Genomic DNA, 21,832 nt, shown 5'->3' on the forward strand with positions numbered 1-21,832 from the left:
CCCTATAGATATACACACACACACATCACCCAGCATAATCCCTACTATATATATAGTCACCCAGCATAATCCCTACAATATATATAGTCACCCAGCATAATCCCTACAATATATATAATCACCCAGCATAATCCCTACACTATATATAATCACCCAGCATAATCCCTACAATATATATAATCACCCAGCATAATCCCTACAATATATATATAATCACCCAGCATAATCCCTACAATATATATAATCACCCAGCATAATCCCTACAATATATATAATCACCCAGCATAATCCCTACACTATATATAATCACCCAGCATAATCCCTACAATATATATATAATCACCCAGCATAATCCCTACAATATACATATCACCCAGTATCATTCCCACCCAGCATCATTCCTAGTATATACATATAATTTATCAACATCCCTAGCAATCACTGAGAAGGGCAATTTAGCAGCTGTCCGGTTTTATGTTGTCTTGCTTTCATCATATCGTTGCACTTCCTGATGTATCAACACTTCTATTTAAAGACAAAGCCTATCAGTAGAGGCCTATATTCTGGCCCAAGATTCCCCCTAGTGTCACGACCACTACAATTTACTAGTAAGTGAATCAACTACTCAATATTGAGTGCTGTGCTTCACACTAACTGCTCCTTCAGTAGCTCCTGTTGAATTAGTTCACAAGGACACGTTTCGTTTCAACCCAGCTAGAAATGGTAGCTCAAAATTCAGCAATGACAACTATGAAGTTACAGCTTCCAGCCTTTTTTTTAAACTTGATTCCATCAGTTACGAGGAATTATTACAGCCAGACGTAGTGATTTCAGAGTGACACAGATTTTGAGAGTCTGCTTTAAGTTTTGTTGAAATACTAGCATATCTGAAGAAATATTTTTGTCCAATATGAGATAATGGGACAAAAATAACAGCTGAACTGTCAAGTGCAGGTTTAACCTGCACATCTTCTGAAAATAGTTCTGTCAAAGACTCCCGCCAAATTAATTCAAAGTGCATTGCCTGAAAGGGTGGAAGGAGCAGCTTCAATGTAACTTTCAAAAGAGAATTAGATAAATACTCGAGGAGAAAACAAAAAAAAACAGATTTATAGGGAGACCCAGGAAGTATGGGATTAATTGCAAAGGATGCTAAAGAGCCAGCACAGGCAGAATGGGCCAAATGGCTTCTTTCTATGTTGTGTCATTCAGCAATTCTAACTTCTGACAAAGGGATCTTACAGTGCTCTACTTCTGGTATAAGCTCACACTACATCTGCTGCTGAAATTAAGATTTACATGGCTAGGAACGTAAACCTTTTATTTGATATATTTTTACCAGTGGAAAAACAACTTTTCTATCGTGACGGAAGCATCAGCCAAAGTTTAGGATGGAGATTACTTGCGCCTCAGCAGTGACACAGTAGCTGGGGCTTTGCCAGGAAGTGACAATGGTTCATTCCAATCTCTTCATCAGCTTTTGGGGGCAAAGAAAGGCTCATGATACCATTACTACCATTGTTCACTGTGCCCGAACTTTGCTTCTGTGGATTGTTTAAAGGAATGCTCTTTGTTGGAAACTTGACCAACTGCTCTGGGGGGAGGGGGGGGGGGGGGGGAGGCAGAGGGGGAGGGAGGGAGGCTAAGCTGTGGTTGTCTGCATTTAATTAGGTCTGATACCAGCTGTCACATTCCAATTAGTATCGTTGTCACAGACACTATCAATTGGGGTCTTCATTTTAAAGTGCTCTGACACTTCACCACTGCCTTTCATGTTTTGAATTCATTTGGCACACATGAACTGGCCAAGCACCATCTCTCTTTAAAGGAGAGATTAGGCTATTCTCCAAAGACGATGGAGAGGTCTTTTCAGTTGCTTAAATTAACTCTAATCCAATGGTTTTCACTTGTGACAAAGGTTTCAATTTCATTGCCGAAGCACTTTATTAAAAAAAAGTAATGCAGAATAAACATTGGAAAAAATACTGAAACTTGATAGGAGCTGATACACAGAGCATGGGAAACTAAGCCAATACATTTTTGCAATTATTAAACTGTAACTTTGACATTCACAGAACAACTACAAATGTAACGAATCCACTGGAATTCACACAGATAAATGTATTTAATTTTGAGCCTTTTTTTGCTCACTTCTTTATGGATATGTCAACCATGTGCTGCACAGCAAGGAAACTGGAGAGGCTGCGACATATCATTAAAATGCTTTGTCATGCTTAAGCAGAGTTAAATTTCAATTGCGTAAAAACTGACCGCGATTTTTATCACATTGCGTTCATCCCTCCTCAGTTCCACCATAAACACAGCTGTAGGTGTGACCATATATACAAATTCGAGACTCTACAATTAGCAATGGCAGGAATTAGCATCACAAGACACCATTCTTCTTTTGTGAATGGATCCTACATAAAGAAAACATACCTTTCAAACAAGATAAAGCAGTTTTGGTGACGTTGTGTTTCAAGGACAGTTAACCAGTATCTCTGGGACAAGCAGATAATCAAGAGACTATGCACCTTGCCTGCGAACTTGATGATTCCAATGCAAAGTGCCTCTTCAATAACATTCAGCCAAACAAATAAAGACATAGAGCCTTCAACCCTCAAAGCTGCCCTGTTTCTGTGCAGTGACCTGTTATGTCTGTACACACTGGATATTTGCCTGCTTGTGCATGGGTAACAGTAAAAACAATGTCACGCATCTAATACCGACAAAGTTGATGCTCACAAGCCACCTCTCAGTCACTTGTGAAAAGAATTAATCATGTTTTCAGAATTTTGTTGATGGTTGTAAGAGCAAGCCACAAATATCATTATTTTCAGGTAAGCACAAGTGACACATTTTTGAAAACTCCTTTCACAAGAATATGACATCTAAGGTATAGATACTGAAGACATTTCCTCAAGGCACCAGGGACCTTTCTACATTGTAGAAAATGTAATAATTATGGATTTTCAACTCAATGAAGCCTCAATGCACAACGCACTTTGAAAATAGAAGCAGGAGTAGGCCATTCGGCCCTCTGAGCGTGCTCCGCCATTCATTTTGATCATAGCTGATCATCAAATTCAACATCCTGATTCTGTCTCGCCACCCTTGATCCCTTTAGCCCCAAGAGCTATGTCCATTGAAACTTGGAAGTTTTACCCAAGACTGTCACTTAATATATCCAAGTAAGATAACTTCCCTACCTCTATACCAAAAGATTTGGGTTCAAGTCCCACCTCAGGACTTGCTGGCCATTGAAGGGGAGTTCCTAATGTGGCCAAACAGGTTGATTATCAGCTAGCAAATCCTTCCAATATGCCGAAAGCAGGTGATAAGATTGGGATAGTCTCCTCAGCCAGAACCTGCAGACAAAGATGGCAACTCACTTGCCAAGGATAACCACGCACCAAAAGGTGGAGGTTCATGGTCACCAAAGCCCTCTTAGGGCATGGCATCTGAAGAGAAAGTGAAAATTACAAACAGGGTAATGGAGACAGATAGTAGAATTGATATACAGTAGTGTGCTGAAAAACATCCGAGAGAAACCCAAAAATTCAAGGACATCATCCAAATGCAATTGACAAGATACAAATCCAGATTTTTCATAATGAAGGTGCAATTTCACAGAACCATATAAATTCCTTAGGGAAAGATACAAAGCAAAAGAAGCTGCATTCATGTTCTTAAAATGAGTCCAGCTGTTGCATCAAAAAGTAAGAGAGTTATTTTTGCTGGTTGGATCTGGTGAGTCACCTTTCCCGTGCCATATTAGATTGATAAGATGTATGTTCACTGTTGCATTGCAACTTTGGCAAATGCCTGATCTCCCATTGAGAGAGAAAGTTGCCATTTTCCCACGAGATGGCCCAACACATCAAACTAATTGGCAAGTCTGTTCCCAAGTGCCTCCTTGTACAAGCTGAGGAGTTACAAGTTGATTGATTTTATGACTAATGAATGATACATTGCTCAGCGACATTTAAACAGCTACTTTTGCCCTTGCATCAATTCAACAGTGCATTTTTCACAAATGCCGCATTGATACTGGAGCTCAGCGGAGCTGTTTTTCCTGGTTTGATTCATTCAAATGAACAGCAGCGGCATCAGGCAGTTGCATTACTAAGAAATCAATACTTACTGAAAAGCTGCATTTACTAATGAGCAACTGCAAAGGCTGCATTCCCTGCACATGCACTTGCAGCATCTGCGGCTCATTAACAGTGACATTAACTATGGCACAGAGCTAACAAAGACAGAAAAGAACACACAATGTTCTCCTTGCTCTATCCCTTCACCATTCCCTGCCCCAGCTCACCACGGTGGCACTAGGCAGTCAATGGCAGCATGACAATGACGCCACTGGCAGGAGAAAGCATGCATGTGTCATCAGGCAAAGCTGGTTCCTGTTTGGCGCCAGGAATTACAGTGCTCGTCAAGGCTGGTGGAGCAAGAAGTGTTGCTGCTGTGAGCTTTACGAAGCAGCTTCTGGACTGGCGTTCAAGTACCATCCACTGGCTACCTCAGTCCTGCTGCAGCGAACAGCTGGGAGTACCTTCCTAGCTGGAGTATGACGAACAGCTGGAAATACCTATCTGGATGGTGTGGGTGGCAAAGTTGCTTATTGCTCCATTGCAGATGTTCAGTCTGACAGGACAGCCTCACAGCTGGGAACGTACAGATTCTATGGGATGTCTTCAAGCCCAGTATCAGCTCAGCAGGAAACCAATTCAGTTAACATTCAGTGAAAGATCATCCCCAGTTAATGACAAGAACAAAACGGGGACACTCAGGCATGTTTTTTTTTAGGAAAAATGTGAATATCCAGAGGAAACACAACTTGATGCACACACCCTTTCCTACTGCTAAAAATAGTGAACAGAATGAAAATAAAGCTCTCGTATTTTCCTCATATGCACAATCATGACATACAAAGGGGAAAACGCAGGGGGAAAGTCTCGCTGGATGAATTAACTGAATGAACAGCAGGACAACAAACATGCGAACACCATTGAGAAAATCCCTCGATCTAGAAGTTGTTCACACATTCTGCACAGATGATGTGTGTAATTCTCAATGATATCATTTAGGTTTCCCTCTGAGGTGTGGTGTTAACTTCTACCTATGTGAAGTGACTCGATAATTCCTGAATTTCCCTCATACCTGAAAATTAACATAAATCAGGAGCAGGCTCAGCCTATCCTTATTTAAAATGCACACAATGGATTTTTTAATGCTCTTTAAAAATCTACTGGGAAAAATGCAGAGAAAACTATTATTATGCACTAATGAGTGTCATTGTGCTGAGACAACAGTGGGAAAACTCCACAATGGACATCCCAAATCCACATGTGGATCAACTCTTCCCCCAGTCCTGGTGATACAGTGGCACAGTGGGTTAGCACTGTTGCCTCACAGCGCCAGGGAACCTGGTTCAATTCCTGGCTTGGGTCACTGTCTGTACGGAGTCTGAACATTCTCCGATTTCCTCCCACAGTCCAAAAGACGTGCTGGTTAGGTGCATGCTAAATTCTCCCTCAGCGTACCCAAACAGGCGCCGGAGTGTGGCGACTTGGGGATTTTCACAGTAACTTCATTGCAGTGTTAATGTTAGCCTACCTGTGACACTAATAAATAAACTAAACACAAATTCCTCCCCACCTTGCTTTTTGTTTTGAACAGCCCATTTAACATCCATAATTCAGATCCAGTGACAGTGGGAACAGGAAGCTCCATATGAAATACAATGCCAAAGACCTATTTTCTTATACAAATGTTTAAGTTAGCATTTGTCGGTTGGAATAGATGTTGATTTTGATTCATATTTCATAGTACTTGCGGATGGACTGAAACAATGACTTGCATCTGACCATGTTTAGCAGCTTGATGGGGTTTACAGTAATCAACAGAGGTCAAGCACAAAGTAGAAAGCTCAAGTGAAATTTATTCCATGTACCGTTGCGCTTGGCTTTGTGTACGGCTGCCACATTTGCTTATGTAACAACAAAAACTACATGTCAAAAATAATTAACTGGCTGTGAAACACTTTGCAATGCCCCCAAGCTGTGAACAGCACTGTATAAATGCAAGTTATTTCCTATTTCTTTACATTAATCTTTTCTTCCCTCTCCCCCCACCCAAGCCCGACCGACAAGATCTTCAGGTGCATTTTTGCAAGTGCCCAGTTTGCATATGATCATTGAAATAACCTGCATTAATTCCATCTTTCACAGAGTTTCCCAAAACATTGCATGGCCAATGACTTGAAGTTCAATTCCTGTTATGTCGGCAGACACAGCAGCCAAATGGCACACAATAACATCCCATACCTGGAGACAAATGGCCGGTTAGATTGTGTTAGTTGAGAATTGAACCAAGATAAATGGAAAGGAAACTCTATTTACAGTCAGGTGTTTGGAAAGCTTAAATGACGTTTAACAGAAACATACAAATGCAAAATAACTTAGAAAGTCACAATCTAAAACAATGAAATAAAACAGCATCAACGTATTCAGTCACTTGGTCGTACAGAACTTGCGCATTGCTGAGTAACAGAAAAGAGACACGCTGTTGAAACTTTTTGTTCTGCACTCATCAGGATTGAACACAAGAATGCCAAGTCCAACAGGAACAATAAGTTATATTGCGTGAAGAGTGTGCAGATTGACTGGCCAAAGCTCTCTGATTGGTAGAGATGTTGTCATACAGAATACACCATGGAATAATTAACTGCCAAGTTTTTGTTTGAAATCAAACGAGGTAGGTCAACTCAGTTTGCTCAAGGCATTGCTCTGGGCAATGAGTCAGGGAATGGCTGTTCCCCAAGTGCTGTCTGGTTGAAAGGAGCACAATGAGTGGACATGCTCTGTTTGCAAAGAACATAGCCTTTTGTGTGAACATATGTAGCTTCTAGCTCACTTAAGTGAGCGACACAATGATCCCGACTGATAATCTTAAATTAGCTGTCAACGTAATCCTGAGCACAAGCAGCATTCTTTAGCAAGTGTCGTTCAATTGTGGAATCATATCTAATATTGGACATTGTGTTCTGAGTTTTGCAAGCTAGTTGAGTACAGTCAGTATTTTGACAATAGGACATGCTGTTCGATACAATCCACCAGTCATTGAAGTGTACCGCCTACACCCATGTGAGCACACTGGCACTGAAATTCATACAACACATTACTCCTTGCGCGATAGGTAGAATATCTTTTTGGATCGACGGCAACATCCTGTTAGTGGAGTCAGAATGCTACTGCAGTTGGACTGTGAAATGGCGAGCTTCCCATGTTGTTCAATGTTTTGAGATACCTTACCCTTCCAGGGTAGTTGGAGGTAGGCTGGGCACTTTTCAGGCTGAAAGGAGTGGCCTTAGGTCCATTTGTGAGTTTGCACAATATATAATCAGCAATGATCCAATCAGGGTAGCCACTATCCTGCAGGATAGTTTTGATGTGTCTATTCCAGCATCAAGCTTGCACAATGAGCAAATGGCTTGGCCCTATTTGTGAGTTAGCCAATAAGGCCTATCTTAAAGCATGTGGAACTGTAGGAGGTTAGGTGCCAATCCATCAAAGGTAGAACCTAACAAAGATGTCACTGAGAGCTGGACCTAGAGGGGATCCCATCACAATACCAGATATTTGTGCATAAATAATGTAAATATAACTGAACTCAACTGCACGAGTTGCTGAGTTCGTAAGTTTAACTAATGCAAATTCAGACAAAGGTGGTGCATCACCACAACATAGTGACATGGAACAAATGTCTATGGTTTCTTTGAGTGCTACATGAGTGTAGAGAATAATAACGTCAAACATGCACATGGACACAGTGCTGCTTTCATTACGCAAGTCCTGTCTGGTCATTGCGATGATGAAGGAATTCCCCACACTCTATGTAGAAAACTTGCTCAGAACTGGCAGTATCAACTCATCCAACCATTTTTGGCCAAATCATGCTGTGCAGAAATAATAGCAACACCAATGCATTTCTGAACCTTGACCCCTCCACAGATGACCCTTTGACAAGCACTCATTTTAAGCACAATGTTTTTCACAAATGAATACTCATGTACTGACCAAAGCTAAATTCTTCACTTGGCATTTCGCTATCAGATTAAAAACTGGCAAAATAAAAGAGACAGGTATTTCCTGGCAGAATGGGAGACAGAAAGTTGTGAATTTTCTCCATGAGGATTGTTAATGGTAAATGTTAAATGTTATAACATTCCAAATTCCAGAAGGGAAACCTGGAATGACTGCTTTCAACTCTATTTTGCAACTTGGTATAACGTGAGGACCCTGAAATAGAGTGACCAGAGATTGCAAAAATTAGCACTGCGAGACACTGAAACACATGATGATGAGACACATGTTGAGAGACCAATGATGGGAGTCTGGGGGAAGGGACAGTTGATGGTAGGAGATCACGCAATGACATCTGCCTTTATTTTATTCATTCATGGGCTATGGGTATTGCTGGCTGGACCAGTGTTTATTGCCCATCCATGAGGGCATTTAAGAGTCAACTACATTGCTGTGGGTCAGGAGCCACATGTTGGCCAGACCAGGTAAGGACAGCAGATTTCCTTCCCTAAAGGGCGTTAGTGAACCAGAAGAGGTTTTTACAACAGTTGAGAATGGTTTCATGGTCATCATTAGCCTTTTAATTTGAGATTTTAATTGAATTCAAATTTCACCATCTGCCATAGCGGGATTCAAACCACGGTCCCCAAAGCATTACTCTATTATTAGTCCAGTGACAACACAATTACACCACTGCCTCCCCTTAAAATATGGCCAGTCAGAGACAGCCACCCAATTATAGAAGACTCACTTACAAACTTTTTTCCAATGATATTTCTGCCACATTTCCTTATAAACAATGAATAAAAGTGTAGTTAGTTACAAGATCCCAGAATCCTTCATTCCATTCTTGAAAAGTACCAATCTCCATTTTAAAGCCTCGTTTATTTTCATTGCAGACTTGGGCTCGCACAATAGACATTTTAGCTACAAGCTGGTTTTTAAACTAGCCAATGTACCTCAAGCGTGGGAGATGTAGTCTGTACACAGTCTGTTTCCAGCTGCAAGCAGGAAAGTTTGTAATCTTTCAACGAGAAATTTGGATGAATATGTCATGGTGCAACCAAACCTGCCTGCCACCTTCCTCAGTGCTGATTGGTGGTGTACTGATGGGTGCTAACTGACTACTTCTTCAAAGGTGCGGTGTGCAGTTGGTGGAAATTGCCGTCAATCTTCTCTCATCACCCAGAAGCTGATTCCTCTCTGGCTCCAAGCTGGTCATGAACTTAATTTATGAGGGGACGCGGGTTCGTGGGGATTCATTACCTCAAAAACATCCAGAAATTACCCCGAATAACTTCAGTCACCCAGGCCCTCCCCCCTGCCTTCTGGCTCTCTCCAGCCATTCCATCCCTACCCCACCGTTGGCCTCTGGGTTTTCTCCCCACCACCCCCACCCCACTGTCCCCCAGCTCTTCCTCTCTCTTTCCCATGACCTCCAGTTTTCCACTGCTCACTCTGCTGACATGGCCTCCCCAAGTGACATCCAACACTCCCCTGCTGACCTTCATATCTCCCTTGGGATACATTGTTTCTTGCGCATTATACCGACAAAGCATACCGTTCATAGAGAAGGAAAGGAGAGGGCACAGGATGTAGTGTTCCAATCATAGTTAGGGTGTAGAGAAAGATCAGCTTAATATATGATAGTCCATTCAAAAAGCTGATGGCAGCAGGGAAGAAGCTGTTCTCGAGTCGGTTGGTACATGACCTCTGACTTTTCCCGACGGAAGAAGGTGGAAGAGAAATGCCAGGTGCCTTCCTAGATGCATAAAGGCAGGTCAACTATCATCTTCTGTAGAGATTATAAATAATTAGCTCATGGAAAAGACAGCATGAAAAATAATTACTGTGCTCAGAAAGCGGAGGGTACACGGAGATAGTGAGAAGGGGAAAACAGGAGGTCTTCTACAGTTGAATTATTTGGATACCCTACCCTATCATCACATAGAGGGAATTTATCAAATAGACAACAGAGTCACCTGGCATTTCCTGGGGTGCATGGGGTCCTTAATTATGCTGGCTGTTTTTCTGAGGCAGTGGAAGATGTAGACAGAGCCAATGGATGGGAGGCTGGTTTGGAAGATGGAGTGAGTTACATGTTGGGGGCAGGGGGTGCAGTTTTGGATGCAGTGAGATGGGTATCTACACATGCAGGAGCATCCCAGCAGAAGCACTTCATGGCCAGCGGGTGGGCAACATTCCAGTTGGGAGTGGATGGATTTTGCCGACGGTAAAGGCAGTGTGAGGTAACAGAAAGGTGATAGTGCAGAGAATAAACATCAGAGCTGTGTGAGAATGTCAAGTCCTGACAGAAATCTCTGATGTGGTTCATGTAAACAGGGAAAAGCTGCAAACCACGGCATTCGAGCGACTTTGAGAAAAATGTTAGGATGGTGGGAACGTTTGTTGAAAAGCCGTGACTGTCCCAGCAAAGCCGAGACCTCTGGTTACCATAGCCTGAAATTGCAACAGCCTAAAAACTGGGGTCATTGCCCTTCAACCCTGGCCTTGTTTGCCAAGTAATTTTCCCAATGTTACTGACACAGGAGATCACTGCAAATAGATCATCTGTGAAGATGAAAACACTGCATGTTATGTTGGATCCCTTCTTCCTCATAGAATCCCTACAGCATAGAAGGAGGCCACTTGGCCCTTTGAGTCTGTACCGATAACAATCCCACCTCAACCCTATCCCCGTAACCCCACACATTTACCTCTCTAATCCATCTAACCTATGCATCTTGGGACACTCAGGGGCTGGCCAGCGCACCTAACGCCCATATCTTTGGATGGTAGGAGGGAACTGGAGGACCTGGAGGAAAGCCACGGGGAGAATGTGCAGACTCCACACAGACAGTGACCCAAACCTGGAATCGAACCCAGGTCCCTGTGAGGCAGCAGTGCTAACCACTGTGCCACCGTGCTGCCCATCTCACTGCATCCTTCAATATCCGGTTCACCATGCACATTCTCAGACAGCACCTCTTTCAAATAGAAATCTCGTAGATCGGGAGGCATCTTCCAGATTTAACAATGGATTATTTCAGCACAATTTGTTTAAACCTCATTCTGTTACCTTCATCACAGTGTAACCATTAGGTTGTCACCGATTCAGGCTGATCTCAATTGGAAAGGAAAGCGAGCCAGATTCAGAGGTCATTAGCTAATTACTGTACAATCCAATTTTGTAGATGACTGTCTAGTATTCAAAATCCTTTGATTTTGGCAAAAGCAGATGCATGAAGACAGATCAACTATCATCACCTGAAGACTTTACAAATAATTAGGTCATGGAAAAGACAGCATGAAAAATAATTACTGCACTCAGGAAGCGGAGGGTACACAGAGATAGTGAGAAGGGATTAAAAAAGAAAGTTTTCTGCCGTTGAATTATTTGGATATCTGACCCTATCGTGTGGAGAGGATTTATCAAATAGATGACAGAGTCACCAGGTATTTCCTGTCTTTCTGACAATAAATCTTCTTCTTCACAACTGTTTGTGATCACTGCTTTTGTTTCGAATTCTTTCGCTGCTTTTCTCATTGAAAAGTCTCAAAAAGGGGATGATGCTTCAAGTCATTCACATTATCTCAGCTTCTCTTGCTGCTGCACTACACTGCATCCAAAACTCCACTGGGAAGCTACGGACCATTTATTATGACATAAATTGAATCATTATTTGGTAGCAGAGGACCCTGGAGCATTGCTGAAAGAAGAAGCTTATTGTCAAAGCTTTTCACCTTGCACTCATTAAGACAGCTATGCAAGAAAAAGTAACAGTAAAGGGAGCGATATTTTATAAAGGGGAGGAGGCTATGGCCTAGTGGTGTTATGACTAGACTTTTAATTCACAAACTCAGCTAATGTTCTGAGAATCCAGGTTTGAATCCCACTACAGCAGCTGGTGAAATTTGAATTCAGTAAAGAATATCTGGAATTAAGGATCGACTGCTGATCATGAAACCATTGTTGATTGTCATATGTCCCGTACAGAAGGAAATCTGCTGTCCTTACCTGGTCTGGCCTACATGTGACTCCAGAGCCACAGCAACGTGACTCTCAACTGCCCTTCAAGAGCAACTAGGGATGGGCAATAAATGCTGGCCAGCTGGTGACTGACATCCATGTCGCACAAAATAATTTTAAAAACATTATATGGGAAGGATGTGTAGACTGGTTGGCAAGGGGGCTCCAATTGGGAGAGGCATTGCCATGGAGAATGTACCAGAGAACAGTTAACTGTCAAGCTTTTGTTTCAAATTCAAACCAGGCAGTCCAACTCTAATTGGTCATGGCATAGCCGTGTAGAACGGACTGGGGATGGACATCCCCAAGCTTTTGTTTAGTTGTTGCTCTCTTAGCAATTGGTTCATTCTGCATAGCTGTCTTGCTGAGTGCAAGGTGAAAAGTTTTGACATATGTCCCTTTTTTTCAGCAATACAAATCAAATTCACAAAGATAAGCTGCTTAAAATCAAAGCACTTGGAGTCGCACCCACATAGGATTGGAGGAAATAAATTCCGCAGCATAAGTTGCATCAAGTAGCTTCATAGAAATGCTGAGCATTGCTTAACTTAGGAGTTCCAGAACTGAACAAATATTCCAAGCAACCACACACAAAAGGTGAAACTATGCTATAGAGCGTCTTTCTCTTTTATTTACTGACATGACTCACCAGAAGACTTATCAATGTTGTTAATTTGTGTCCCAGTGGCTGATGGCAGCCATTTTCTCTTTAAAAACATTCTCATGGCTTCTCTGGTACCATGAGCTGTGGGTGCAAAGTCTGACAAACAACTGGCGTCATTGAAAATGCTGCAAAGTTACTGCACAGTGAAACTTTAAAATCCAGCTGAAAGTACTCAACATAGAGGTTATCGTATCTTGATTGATGTAAAGGGCGGCGCAGTGATACAGGCGTGAGCACTGCTGCCTCACGGCTCCAGGGACCTGGGTTCGATTCCCAGCTTGGGTCACTGTCTGTGTGAAGCTTGCACATTCTCCCTGTGTCTGCATGGGTTTCCTCCGGGTGCTCTGGTTTTCTCCCACAAAGATGTGCAGGTCTGGTTGATTGGCCATGCTAAATTGCCCCTTAGAGTCCCAGGATGTGTAGGTTAGAGGGATTAGCGGGGTAAATGTGTAGAGTGTGGGGATAGGGCCTGGGGTGGGATTGTTGTTGGTGCAAACTCGATGGGCCAAATGGCCTTCTTCTGAACTGTAGGGATTCAATGATTTGAACAGAATGTTTAATTTTAAATCCCAAAAAATGTCCATGATTATATTCTTTTCCATTAACTCCCTGTACCATGTTCAGCTATAAATCAACGCAAGTAAATACAACTGAGAGGACTTTTGGATGGTGTGGATCCTCCACTGGTCGCTGAGGTCCTATGTTTCTGACTCCTACTTCCAAGTCTACAGGCTTTCCCACATTCAGATCTAAAATACTCATTAAAATAACATCTTTGTCTTCAGAGGAGACTAACTTCTCTCATATTTTCAATGGCACTGGGGCTGTGGGAGTATCATGTTTGAATTTTCAGTCAATGAACTTGAATTCAGTCTCTGGAAATGATCTGCTTGCAAACTGGAATAAAGTTTCAAAAAATTTCAATATTTATGACATCCACAATCCTGGAACAAAAGCCAACTATAAAGTTTGATTCTGGGTCACTTTAACGAGTAAGTCACTGTAAGTAAGGGATTCACTGTGTTGTAATGTCCCAGTTTGGGAAACACTGGTCTAGGTGCCACCCTCTGTAATAGTAAGCCACCTAGATTGATTCAGAGTCTGTGTTTAGCAGGGGCAGCAAAAGGACTTGATAAATTATCCCTGTGCCTTTGTAATCTGGATTTCTCTTCCTGACCTCTGCACTATTTCAAATAGCGAACAGGATTAGGCACATCTTTGATTCCGCTGACAGTTGCAGTCCATCAACACTCAGCCTCTGAAGTCTCCCCTACAAGTTACTCCCTCATCTAATAGCTTGACTCACTCTGTGTGCCCTCTGTTCATTTTCCCAGTCGTGCTGTATCCCAGGTAAATGCATAACACTGCATCAATGTTTGTGAGTGACAAGTTTGGGCAGAAGCCTTGATGTCAGAACCAAGTCCCCCAACAACTGCCACACCTCTTCCTTGCAGACTTCAGCAAACTCCTGAAAGCATCAAGCACTCACAACCACAGCAGCAGCCAACAGAAATCAATCTACAACTAACCTGAAAGTGCTAGTTGAGATGTTAGCGTACGTGTGCACGCACAGAAAGGAAGTTCAACAGCCTTCATCTATCTTTGCTGCTTGCAGCCCATCCTGGGATTCTCACGGGAGAACAAAATCACCAATGCGGCATTATTCTCAAAGATAAATCACACAAGTGTGTTGGCATTCATCAATCAGAGGCAATTTCTCTGGGAGGGGAACTTCCAAAGCTGGAAGACAGACACATTCCCAAGGATTTTCTGTATGACAAGATGGCTGGAGCCAGATGGCCAGTAGGGTGCCAGGAGCTCTGATTCAAGGATGCTTTCAAGCTACACATGAAGACCATAAAGGACGATTGCTGTACCTGAGAGACACGAGCTGGCAACAGAGGGTAACGGCAACATAATGTGTGTATGTTTTTGTTTATTCGCAGATGGTGGAGTGGTGTGAGTTTGGGGAAAATGTTTAAGAGAAGATGCTAATTAGAACAATGAGCTCCAGGTTGCCAGTGCCGGTGTCAAGTCGGAGATGTATGCTGACTGATATCACGTTCTATCCATTTATTCCAGGCTCACTGTGTCTTTGCTAATGGGATCACCAACATGGTGTCTGGTGAGTCTCGCACCAAGTGTGTATGCGCACTGCAGGTACCATTTTAGACTTCGAATGTCACTCAAAGCACCCAAAAGAGTGAGCGCAACAAATCTGAATTTTTTGAGCCCTGTCTTCCTAATGAGAACATTACAATCTAATGGTTACTGTTCTCTCAACTCGCTCCATCTCATCAGTGATATGTTAAGGTTAGGGTGCCCAAAGTTTCAGAGAACATTACAATGTGACACAGTGGAACACACTGCTGCCTCACACAGTGCCAGGGACCCAGGTTTAATTCCCAGCTTGGGTCACTGTCTGCACGTTCTCCCTGTGTCTGTATGGGTTTCCTCCTGGTGCTCCGGTTTCCTCCCACAGTTTAAAAGATGTGCTGGTTATGTGCTTTGGCCATGCTAAATTCTCCCTCAGTGCACCCGAACAGACACTGGAGTATGGCAATTAGGGGATCTCCACAGTAACTTCATTGCAGTGTTAATGTAAGCCTACTTGTGACACTAATAAAGAAACTTAAAGAACACAATATTCTAAATGTGAACTAATGCAAAAAGCACTCAAAGTTTGACTCACTATCCCCTTAAATTAAAGATGGAGTATCTTAATTTTAGCTTGGGGTTCCTCTTTATTGGGGAGACCACATATAGACTGGGTGACTGCTAGGTCAATATCCATTCTGTATATAAATATGGGACAAGTTTCTTCAACCTCGCAGCCGCGTGTTTCCAGGTGGTAGAAGGTGGCGTGCTATTTGCTGGAGGTGGGATTCTCTGGTCCCGCCGCTGTCAATGGGATTTCCCATTGACATCATCCTACACCCCTGCTAAACCCACAGGCGAGGGTGCACTCCTGGCGGGACCAAAGAATCCCGCTAGCATTAACGGCTGGAGAATTCCTGCCCTTATCCCTGTTGCTCACCCCTGCAATTCTCAGTCTCATCTTAGCGCCTTTGACAATATTCTAACCAACCTCAAAACAAACTCCATGCACCTTCTGGCTATCTTGCAACTTTTGACCTGAACACTGACCTGCAAATTGTGACCATGGCCTCTTTCCCCATTTTCTGCACTTCACTACTTTGCAGCTGTTTCACTCTTTCATCTTTCCAGCTACTTTTCCGATCTTCTTTCTTGTGATATTTATATACCGACCTATACTCTTCACCTCGCTTTAGCATTCTGTTGGAATATTTGCTTAAGTCTTTGAAAACCTCGACCTGCTTCCTCCCAGCCGCAGTTGCACTGAATGATACAGAGGTTACAACATGGAAATAGGTTGCTTAATCCAGCCAGAATTAGCATTTATTTTCTTTCACCCAAGCAGCAGGGACAATTCTATGTACCTGTCAAGTTTTTCTCTTTCCTTGAACCTCTTACCCAATTTCAACATGATCTCTGCTTCAATCACTAACTGTGATAAACGTATATAGAAAAGACCCCAATCTCATGTTTAATCTTCACCATAGAATGCCTACAGTGCAAAAGGGGGCCATTTGGCTGATCAAGTCTGCACTGACTTTCCAACAGAGCATCCCACCCAAGTCCAATCCCCGTAACCTCATGTATTTACCCCGCTAATCCCCCCAACCTACACATCTATGGACACTAAGGGACACTTAAGATGACCAATCCACCTAACCTGCACAACCTGGGCAGCACAGTGGCACGGTGGTTAGCACTGCTGCCTCACAGCTTCAGGGACCTGGGTTCAATTCCTGGTTTGGGTTACTGTGTGGAGTTTGCACATTCTCCCTGTGTCTATGTGGGTTTCCTGCGGGTGCTCTGGTTTCCCCCCACAGTCCAAAGATGTGTGGGTTAGATGCATCGGCCACGCTAAACTGCCCCTTTGTGTCCCGGGATGCATAGGTTCGAGGGATTAGCAGGGTAAACATGTGGGGTTACAAGGATAGGGCCTGGGTGGGAATGTTGTCGGTGCAGATTTGATGGGCCAAATGGCCTCCTTCTGCACTGTAGGGATTGATGTCAATGTGAGTGTGGAGGAAACTGAAGCACCTGGAGGAAACCCAAGCAGACACGGGGGAACCATGCAAACTGCACAGAGTCACCCTAGGCTGGTATTGAACCTGGGTCCCTGGCAACTAGATTGAAATCTTTCACCCCTCTACTGATGTCAATGATTCATCTAGCTTACTGCAAATGCATTCATACAAAGAACGTTTAATTTCATGTTTTCACTTGTATTCCCTGCAATCACCTTACTCGTGGATACGCAATTTTGTGAAACTGTCTGTCCTTTCCTGTCCTGCTCTGCTTGCCTTTGCCCACAACACTGTACTGTTCCAATACATTGACCTTTCTGGATTTCAAGTCTCCCTTCACCTGAACCCCCTCCTCCCCCCACCTCTTTCAAAGTATAGTTATGAGCTTCTTTAATATCTGATCAATTTACAGCTTCCTGTGGTCCTCAGAATTATTCACCCTGCCTTCTATTTTAGTATTTTCTACAAGTATTGCTGTAGAAGAGACATTGTGTTGAAGCATTTCATCTTGCACCCATCAGGATAATTCGCAAGAATATCAACGTAAGGGAGACCAATACACTTACTCTGTATGAGAAGAGAGTACGGATTGGTTGGCAAGTGGGCTCTGATTGGTAGAGGAGTTGCCATGGAGAATGTACCAATTACTGGTGACTGACTATTAACTGCCAAGCAGCATTTGAAATTTAGTCCAGCAGTTTGAATCTGACCATTCAAGACATTGAGGAATAAAGTAGCAAATGGCTGTCACTTACTTTGTTTACTTGAAGTGGGCATAGTGTGAGTACATGTTCCTTCTGCCCGAAAAGAACAGGGCCCTGTGTATTAACAGATGTAGCTTTCATTGCGTGCAAATGTCAAACACTGAGCTGGATCGTACCTTAAATTGGTTGCCAGCATAATTCTTAGCACGCAGGGCAAATGCCGTCCAATCGCAAAATCACATCTAATGTTGGATGTTGTGTTTTAAGTTTTACAAACACAGGCTGGTAGGGTATGGTCTGTACCTTGCCCCATGCAAACAGTGGAAGGGTATGCTATTTGATACAATCCTCCAATCTCTGGGGCATATGGCCTACATACCTACATCCCAGTAGCACTGAAATTCATACACCACATTACAGAGCGGCCTTGTGGCACAGTGACTAGCACTGCTGCCTTGCAGCGCCGGCGACCCGGATTCGATTCCCGGTTTGAGTCACTGTCTGTGTGGAGTTTACACATTCTCCCAGTGTCTGCGTGGGTTTCCTCCGGGTGCTCGTTTCCTCTTACAGTCCAAAGATATGCAGATTAGGTGGACTTGCCATGCTAATTTGTCCCTTAGTGTTCCCGAATGTGTGGATTAGGCAGACTAATGAGATAAATGCTTGGGGATAGGGTCTAGATAAGATGTTCTGTCGGAGAGTCAGTGCAGACCCAATGGGCTGAATGGCCTTCTTCTGCATTGTAGGGATTCTATGAGGTCTACGTCTATTCTATTTTCATCTACCTTCTCACAACAGAAAAATACCTCCCTGTGTAGGGACAAAGGGATTAGAAGTCTAAATGCATAGCAGGGAAAAGAGGGAACTATTCCAAAGGAACAGATACTAAATAAACTGAACTAAGATCCAGTGTTGTAGTGAGTTAAATACCTAAGGTGGCGGACAGGGTGAGAAACTAATAAGGGGGAATATGAAGGCTTCAGGCAAGAGATAAATGCCTGATGAGCAAAACCAAAGCTATGGAGTCGAAAAGCAATTTTGGCAAAAGTAAATGGTGTCAGGGTGGGACAGAGAATTTAATAATCAAACTCGGGAAAAATAGTATAAGTTTATAATTAAAGGGAGTACTTTCGAATGCATGAAGCAGTTGTAACAAAATAGTTCACCCTGGCAGAGAGATAAATGGTTTTGATCTAATAGCCAATGCACACAGATACGGTGACTAAAGATGGGAGCTAGATCATCCAGAGTATCTGACTTTTAGAAAAGAAAGGCTGAGTAAGTTTCCAAAAAGAGAAGGAAGCTGGAGGATTGGGAGGGTTTTTGAAAATCAATAAAGATCTAGCAAGTGATAAAAAACGGAAAAGTAGAGTATGAGAGCAACCTGTAAAAATCTAAAAACACAACAGAACTTTAAACAACATGTCAAAAGGAAAAAAATGAAAAGGTATCACCTAGAAACAAAGACAGGAGAAATTAGTATGGGGAATAAAAATTGGTAGAGAGGTTAAAAAAAATTTTGGGTGGAATTTTCCCATTTTGCCTGCCATGGGAATTGTAGCAGGGTTGGGGGGGGAGGGAGGGGGGGGGGAGATTTCTAGCCTTGGGGCAAGCACTACTGGAAAATCCCACAATTTGTGTCTGCCTTCACAGCAGAAGACAGATAATCAAAAGATGTGGGAAACCAATATTAGCAAACTTAAGGAACTTGATATTAGTAAAGTAAACGTACTGGAGGAATTAAAATTCCTGAGTCTGATGGCCTGCATCCTAGGCTTTTAAAAGAGATGACTGCAGAGAGGACATGCATTGCTTTTAACCTTTCATAAGAACATCAGAACTAGGAGCAGGAGTAGGTCATCTGGCCCTTCGAGCCTATTCCACCATTCAGTAAGATCATGGTTGACCTTTTTGTGGACTCAGCTTCACTTACCCACCCAAAAATTCCCTATTCTAGAACAGTCCTGATAGCTTCCTCTTTGGAATTTTCTAACACAAAGGGCTGCAAATGCTCAGTTGCTGAGCACGTTCAAGATTGAGATTTTTTGATTTTTTGGGCACTAAGGGAATCAAAGATGAGGAGGACAGGGTGAGCAAGTGGAGTGAAGACACAAGTTCAGTTATGGTCTTACTGAATGGTGGAGCAGGTTTGAGGAGGCCCTACGCTTTACTCCTATTACTCATGCACGTACCCATCTGCCTGGTCTACATCCAGCATTGTGAAATGGTGAGAAGGAAGAATGGAAGAATATTAAAAATATTTACACTGATTTTTTACAACAAATCTGAACCTTATGAATTTTGGAATGCAGAAACACAGGTATGTATAATAACCACACTACACTGGATCACCCGGACTTCTAGACTGTTTCTTCCTACACCTGCTGTGGAATTCACATTTGTATGGTCAGCATACTTTTCATATTTGATTCTGGTGGGCAAGAGATGAAACTCAGTGCAATTCAGATTTCCTTTTTCTATTCATTTGGTGGCAATAAATATTTTGTATGTAGTGAAGGGAAACTAAAATGCTTTCACTTTATTCTCCTATTGAGATTAATGGCCAAAAGGCAAAGGAGAATGTGGCAATGTTACTGGAGGGGTGATGCTGCTGCTCTGTTTGTTTTGCTCACTTAGAACCAACAGGATGAAATAGTGATGGTGGCAGCGTCAAAGTCAGGAGACTATGGCTTCCTACCTACTCGAGACACAAATACATAATCGAGACCAGCACTTAAAGGCAGTACTGTGGGAATGCTGCTGCACTAACAGAGGCACAGTTCTTCAGAAAAAAATTTAAACCAAGGACCCCATCTCTCAACTTGATCTAAAAGATCCCATGGTACTAGTAAAAGAGATCAAACCTCGTCGATAGTTATCCCTCTGGTCATTTATTTCATTGCTGCTTGTGGGTCTGCGCTGTGTGTAAACTGGTTTCCTTATTTTTCTACGTATAAGTGACAACACTTCAAGAAGTAATTCACTGGCTGAACCATTTGTGAAAGCCACCACGTAAATACAGGGTCTTTGTTCTGTTTCTGGGAGTGGGTATGTCCATTCATATTTGAGGGATGGCCCTCCTGAAAACAGGTGGGATATATGAGGATATTGCAGATGTCAAGTCCAAGCACATCCTTCCTAGATGCACTGGGAAGGCAACGAGTCAGGGCTAAACGCCAAGGCCTATCAATCTTTACACAAGATAAAGGATCTGGTGAACTGGTGCAACCACAATAATCTCTCCCTCAATGTCAACAAAACGAAGGAGATAGTCATCAGGACGTATAGTTAAGTACATATTCATGTCTACATCAAAGGGGAAGTAAAAGAAATGGTCAAGTGCTTGAAGTTTTTAGGTGTCCAGATCACCAATGACCTGTCCTGTTCCCCCGTGCTGACACAATAGTTGACAAAGCCCACCAACTCCTCTACTTCCTCAGAAGATTAAGGAAATTTGGTACGTCCACTATGACTCTCACTCTTTAGAAAGCCTTCTTTTTGGTTGTATCGCAGCTTGGTTCTGCTCTGCCCAATACAGCAAGAAACTACAAAAGGCCCTGAATGAAGTTCAGTCCATCATGCGAACCAGCCTTCCACCATTCATTCTGTCTACACTTCCCACTGCCTCGGAAAAGCAGTCAGCATAATCAAGGACCCCACACACCCCAGACATACACTCCTTCGCCTTCTTCTGTTACAAAAGTCTGATGTCACGTACCAACTGACTCAAAGAACAGCTTCTTCCCTTTTGCCATCAGATTTTTGAATGGACCTACCTTGCACTAAGTTGATCATTCATTAAACCCTAGCAATGACTGTAACACTACATTCTCCATTCTCTCCTTTCTTTCTCTATGAATTGTCTGTATAGAGTGCAAGAAACAATACTTTTCACTGTATGCTAATACGTGTGGCAAGACTAAATCACATCAAATTTAAAAACTTCATAAGATGCTGCTGAATATTCTGTATGAACAAGAACATTTTCTGTACTGGATAAAACTGAACCAAGATGACGAAGATTTATAGTTTATAACCTTTACAGCCTTCCACACTCAAAGTGGAGATCAATAATTTAAGGTTATCAACACCATTCCCATTTTGTTATGACCAACAAGTGCTGCTAATGATTCTGTTGTTCCCATGTACAGCTCCCCTGGACTCTTATTTCAAAAATTTTCTTGTCCCCTTACCATCCCTTATTGCCTTGCATTGTCATCCCTTTG

The 21,832-nt window shown here is 42.7% G+C and overlaps 1 protein-coding gene across 6 annotated transcripts in view; it reads right to left on the reverse strand.

Moving 5' to 3' along the window:
• celsr1a (cadherin EGF LAG seven-pass G-type receptor 1a) overlaps nucleotides 1–21,832 on the reverse strand; it is a 312,332-nt gene that overhangs the window by 138,185 nt on the left and 152,315 nt on the right. The gene's annotated exons all lie outside the window — the stretch shown is intronic.

Source organism: Carcharhinus amblyrhynchos, chromosome 19 (assembly GCF_965287045.1).
Source record: "Carcharhinus amblyrhynchos chromosome 19, sCarAmb.v2.hapA, whole genome shotgun sequence".
NCBI classification, from domain to species: Eukaryota; Metazoa; Chordata; class Chondrichthyes; order Carcharhiniformes; family Carcharhinidae; genus Carcharhinus; species Carcharhinus amblyrhynchos.